The sequence below is a fragment of the Hippopotamus amphibius genome, chromosome 13 (assembly GCF_030028045.1).
Source record: "Hippopotamus amphibius kiboko isolate mHipAmp2 chromosome 13, mHipAmp2.hap2, whole genome shotgun sequence".
NCBI classification, from domain to species: Eukaryota; Metazoa; Chordata; class Mammalia; order Artiodactyla; family Hippopotamidae; genus Hippopotamus; species Hippopotamus amphibius.
The window spans coordinates 68,266,844-68,273,035 of record NC_080198.1 but is presented as its reverse complement, the minus strand read 5'-3'; the positions used below and the strand labels follow the sequence as shown (position 1 = coordinate 68,273,035).

Below are 6,192 nucleotides of genomic sequence, written 5' to 3'. Positions count from 1 at the left end.
AAATATGACAGGATGTACATGATGGTCAGCGGGGAAAACTTGTTCTACAATTATTTTATAATTGAGCTGTAAAATTAGTTCTAATACTATACTTGTTTTTTCAGTACCTGTCAATAAAAATGGCAGAGTTTTATCATTTGAAGATTGTAATTCATCATTGAACATATTGAGGAGTCCCTAACGGGGGATGTGCCTTTTCCTAAATGTCCCATTTTATAACTTTGGGTCCTCAACATTCATCAAATGCAGCGCTCCTTTTCTTGCTCTCGTTTCTTCACTTTGTAGGCTAATTTGTTAGCTTTCTTCTCCACTCTCTGTTCCCTGTGCTCTTCTTTTATAACTTGCTTTCTTGCTCTTGTATTTTCTTTGCTTTCATTTTTAGAATGTGGTTGAATTTTGATACCTTAGGTAGATCACTGCTGTTAATCATCTGCACTTATTAACTTGCTTTGCTGTGAGTCCTTTCTTCAGTAAACCATTGAGAGGTATGCCTATTTTATTAAATATTTGGATTTGTTTGGGCTTTGGTTGATATTTGGCAAGCTAAGGATGGTGGAATAAATGTGAGCATGCACTACAAATGAATTCACAATCCTACTTCTCTTTTGCTTCTTCTAAAACTAGGGAAACCATCTCTTCCTCCTCAGACTCATCAGTCTCATTTACTGGCAGACCTTCATCCTCAGAGTCTTAAAGTGTGTATTCAGATTTACACAATTCTATGCCTTCTCTTTATGTTTGTCATTAAAAACATCATGTAACCAATTGCTGTCTATTGGCTTGGCCAAGTAGTTCGTTCAGGTTTTTCTGTAACATCCTATGGAGAAATCCGAACGAATTTTTGGCCTACATGAATAGGACCCTTCAATTTGGCATTATCCAGCCCTCCAATCTTATTATCATCTTAATTGCTCTTAAAACTTCTCAAATTGCTCATTTCTTCTCATGACTGAGGAATTAACAGAATTCTCTATGGAGTGACTTTTTATTTCTTCTTCCTAAAAAATGGCTTCCTATGACTTCATGAGGTTTGTACAGGCAGACAAATCATCTTCATTTGAGAATGGGCTTTAAAAGTCATAGTCACCATTCCTCCCTATCACTTTTCTTCCCATCCATGTCTTTCTACTCACTGCTATTTTCAGCTTCAGACTTCTTTCTATCCATTCCCTCTTCCTCTCTTGTGCCTCATCAGCCTGAAGGATAAAATCATCTTCACATGGACTTTCTGGATAACAAAGTTGAAACCATCACCAAGAGCTGCAACAATGTCAGTATCCAAACCCAGCTGAGGACCCAAAACAGGACCTGCTTTATTTACCAGTTCAATATCTTCCTTAAATTCCGATGCAAACTCTGACTGAGGCAAAGTAATTCCAGGGCCTAGAGTTATTAAAGTGTCCTCTTTCTCATCTCTCCTGTTATGCACTGAAGCTATTTGGATTTAAGCATGTAGGGCCTGGATGATTCTTTCAAGTGCCATGGGTAGTTATAACCATCATCAAAGAACTCTTCATAACTTCCTCTGTTTTGCTCACATTCTTCATCTTTTTTTCTTCTGGGGTGCATTTGCATCTGCTGCTAAAGACTTTTTGACTTAAATGGATCATGTAGAAAAGACACAGTTTTCCTCTCTCTAAAGGGCTTTGCCATTCATTCTGTTGCTGTGTGTGGCTTACACCAAGAACAGTGATCTGAGGGTCCCAGAGGAGGTGACACATCTTGGAAGTGGACAAGGCCCACCTAGCAGCCTTAAGGCCATGCCATACATCTACCCTTGGACTTCAAAGTGCAGGTCTGAAGAATTGGTTCAGAGACACAATGAAAGCTATAAATAGCATTCCACCCAACAACACCTAAAAAACACCTAATCCCTGCCTCAGCCACACCTGCAAGGTTAGCCAAAGCTGTCAAAAGCATCTCAAGTTACCTCTCTGACTCCGGGCCCCACTCAGGCTTGAAAGCCCACATAGCCTAACACAATAAAGCCCCAGCCTTGATCAAAACACTGATTTCCCATGCTATTTGGTCCCCTCCCCCATCCATTTCTTGCTTATTTCTCAAGGTTTCCTGTCCATTTACCAAGATGTGGGAGTCTGAGTGGATCAATAAGTACTTGATCCCTTCTCCCCATCCTGAGTCTGGAACCAATCTAGAGACTGATGTAGGTTCCCAAGAGAAGAAAATAATCACTTAATATATCATTTTTCTTAAAAAGAAAGCTTATTTCTAGAATCAGACATTGTCCTCTTAAATTAAACTCTGAGTCTCTGGCTCCCATGTGTTCAATGAGTGGTATTTCTACCTTACTTAACCCCAAAATGTAACTTACTTTTTTCATAACATAGGCCTCTACTAGTTGTTATTTGTTCATTAATAAGTGTACTAATTTTACCTAGTGAAATAACAGTTTGGATTTCTTAAGACCTATGGCCAAATAGGTATGCATTCCCAATTTAGACAGAGTGCACTATCTAATCCCACTTTGCCACTGGCATAGGCGACAAGCACAAGCCTCCCTCTTAGGGCAGGTCCCTTACTCCATCACAGAGAGCTGTGCATGGCTCCTGAGGTTAGGTTGCCATTGAAAGAGGAATGGCTTATATTGAATGGCCCAGTTGATTCTAACTTCACAGTCAGGTACGTCATTCCTCACCTGGTTGGAGCAGAAGTCAGAAAGGTTAGTTACTTCAGTGGATGCACTTTGACATAAAACCTGAGGCCAGATAAATGGAACTCCCTCCCAGCAGATATATCCTCTACCCATCAATATATGAGAGGTCATTTCAGTGCCCCGCAGACCACCTCTTAAGGCTGAAGTAGTTAGTCCAGAGGCAGCTGATTCAGAAGACAGAGCAATCCTCAGAGGAAAGTACCAGTAGCACATCTAGTCTCATCCCTGATGATAATTGTTACTGCTATATAGATAACCAGTTAGTCAGTGAAAAGGTTCAGATGTGGATAACAGAAAGTTTAGTTAGAAAGGTCAAATCAAGTTTCCTCCGTTTGACTTTCATGATTTTTCCCCTCCAGTTTGAATTACAGGACAGAAAATGGGAATGACCATTTGTTAGCATTCTTTATGCCACTGCAGAATGTTCCTACCACATTACGTGGAGGATAGGTGTAAATTAGAGGATATGTTCCCACTTTGTTTTATGAGGCATTGACATATCTATCGTATTTTTTTTTTATTTTCTATAGAGATAACAATCTGAGAATTGCTTGAGAATGTTTGAGAATGATGCACAAAGAAGAATCTTTGGTTAGACTTGGAAACAAATATAATTTAAAATATAATGTAGTCCATAACAAACTGTTTTGATTTACATGTTTAAATAACTGATTGTGACATTTGAAGGGATTGTAATATAGCAGGTAGAGAGAAAATTATATCTTTGTAAATATGTCGGTGCATTAAGAGCAAGAAATTAGTATTATGAAATTCCAAAATTAATTTGTTATATTAGATATACATGGTATTTCTCTTCTCTCTAATTTTTGACATCTAATGGATTAATTGTATACTTTTTTTGGATTCTGTTTCACCTCCATAGTTAGCTTATTAGCTGTAACTCTTGGCTATCTTCCTTGCTAGACTGTATTAAAATGTATATTATACATCTGTAACTTATCACAGTCTACCTCCTAGTGACAACCTAGTATTTTACGTATAGAATGAGGACTTTAAATATAGTTTATACTTCCATTACTTTACTCTCTGCCTTTTTTGCTACTGTTGTTATACAATTTACTTCTAGGTATCTTATTAAGTACCTAATGTATTATTATCACTTTTACTCTGAATGGTTGATTATACTTGAAAGATTAATAATAAACTAATAATTTAGAAACTTTTTTTTTTATTGAACTGTAGTTGATTACAATATTGTACCAATCTCTATGGTACAGCAAAGTGACTCAGTCATACACATATATATATTCTTTTTAAATATCCTTTTGCATTGTGGCTTTTCCCAAGAGACTGGTTATAGTTTCTTGTGCTAGACAGTAGGACTTTTGTTGTTTATCCATTCCAAATGTCATAATTTAAATCTACCTGTGCCAAACTCCCAGTCCATCCCTTACCCTTCCCCCTCCCCCAACCACAAGTCAGATCTCTATGCCTGTGAGTCAGTTTCTGTTTTGTAGATAGGTTCATTTTTGCCATATTTTAGATTCCACATATAAGTGATATCATATGGTATTTGTCTTTCTCTTTCTGACTTACTTTACTTAGTATGATAATCTCTGGTTGCATCCATGTTGCTTCATATGGCATTATTTTGATCTTTTTTATGGCTGAGTAGTATTCCATTACATATATGTACCACATCTTCTTTATCCATTCATCTGTCAATGGACATTTAGAATGTTTCCATGTTTTGGCTATTGTAACTTGTGCTGCCATGAACACAGGGGTGCATGTATCTTTTTGAATTATAGTTTTGTCTGGGTATATGCCCAGGAGTGGGAATGGCTGTAACTCTACTTTTAGTTTTCTGAGGAACCTCCATACTGTTTTCCATAGTGGCTGCACCAACTTACATTCCTACCAACACTGTAGGAGGGTCCTTTTTCTCCATACAGTCTCCAGCATTTGTTATTTGTAGACTTTTTAATGATGGCCGTTCTGACTGGTGTGAAGTTTTGATTTGCATTTCTCTAATAATTAGTGATGGTGAACATCTTTTCATGGGCCTACTGGCCATCTGTATGTCTTCTTTGGAGAAATGTCTATTAAGGTCTTCTGCCCATTTTTCAATTGGGTTGTCTTTTTGTTATTGTTGAGTTGTATGGGCTGTCTGTATATTAGAAACTTTCTTTATATTTACCCTCGTAATTACCAGATTCAATGATCTTCAGTCCATTGTGTAGATACAGGTTTCCATCTGGTATCATTTTACTTCTGCATGAAGGATTTTAACATTCTTTGTAGCATGAGTCTTCTAGTGATGAAAATTCTCAGCTTTTGTATGCCTGAAAAAATTTTTATTTTACTTTGTTGCTTTGTATGATATTTTTCCTGGGTAAAGAACCTCGAGTTTATCATGCTTTTCTTTTAGTACTTTAAAGATGTTGCTGAACTTGTCTTCTAGCTTGCTTTGTTTTCTACAAGAAATCTGTCATCTTTCTCTTTGTGTCTCTGTATATTGTCTTTGTCCTCGGGTTGCTTTCAAGATTTTTTCTTTAGTGGTGGTTTTATGTCATTTAATTATAATGTGCCTTGGTGTGGTTCGTTTTTTTTTTTTTTCTTCCATGTTTCTTTTTCTGGGGGTTTGTTAAGTTTCTTGATTCTGTGAGTTTATGTGAGTTTAATCAAGGTTGGTACATTTTCAGCCACTATTGCTCTAAATATTTCCTCCTCCCGCCCTTTTGGAGACTCTGATTACATGCATATTTGGCTGCTTGTAGTCATCCCACAGTTGATGGATACTCTGCTAATGTTTTCAATCACTTTTTTCTCTATATAATTCATTTTGGATAGTTTCTCTTGTCGTGCTTTCAAGTTCATTAATTTTTTTTCTTTTCGGTGTATAATTTATTAATTCCATCTCATATATTTTTCCTCTTAGACGTTGTAATCTTAATCTCTAGACATTCCATTTTGGTCACTTTTATATCTTCTATGTTTTACTTACTTTCAAACTTTTCTCTAACTGCTTGAACATATGGAATACAGTTGTAACTGGTTTAATGTCCTTGTCTCTAATTTTATCATCTGTGTCATTTCTGTGTCAGTTATGATTGATTTTTTTCTCATTATAGATTATATTTTCCTGCTTCATTGTGTGCCTGGTAATTTTTAAATTTGATATAAGACATTGTGAATTTTACCTTGCTTGTTTAATATTTTTTGTGCTTCTTTAAGGTATTTTTGAGCTTGTTTTAGGATAATTGGTTGGAAGCCATTTGATCCTATGTGGATCTTACTTTTAAGCTTTGTTAGGTGAAACTAGAGTTGTATTTAGTCTAGAGTTAATTCACCCCCACTAGTGAGGCAGGACCCATCTCAGTACTATGAACAATGACCCTTGATAATGACATTCTACACTCTGACAGTTGGGACAGACATTATTCCTGACCCTGTTTGGCCTCCTAACACTGCTCCCTCTAATCTTCTCTTTACCTGGCCTCAGGTAGTTTCCTCTATGTGTGTACTGATGTGTGTACTGATCAGGACTCCACTGA

The 6,192-nt window shown here is 36.7% G+C and overlaps 1 pseudogene; it reads right to left on the bottom strand.

The window, feature by feature from the left end:
• Nucleotides 1-239: 239 nt before the first annotated feature.
• The window catches only part of LOC130834479 (protein LTV1 homolog), a 58,674-nt pseudogene continuing 52,721 nt past the window's right edge, over nucleotides 240-6,192 (bottom strand).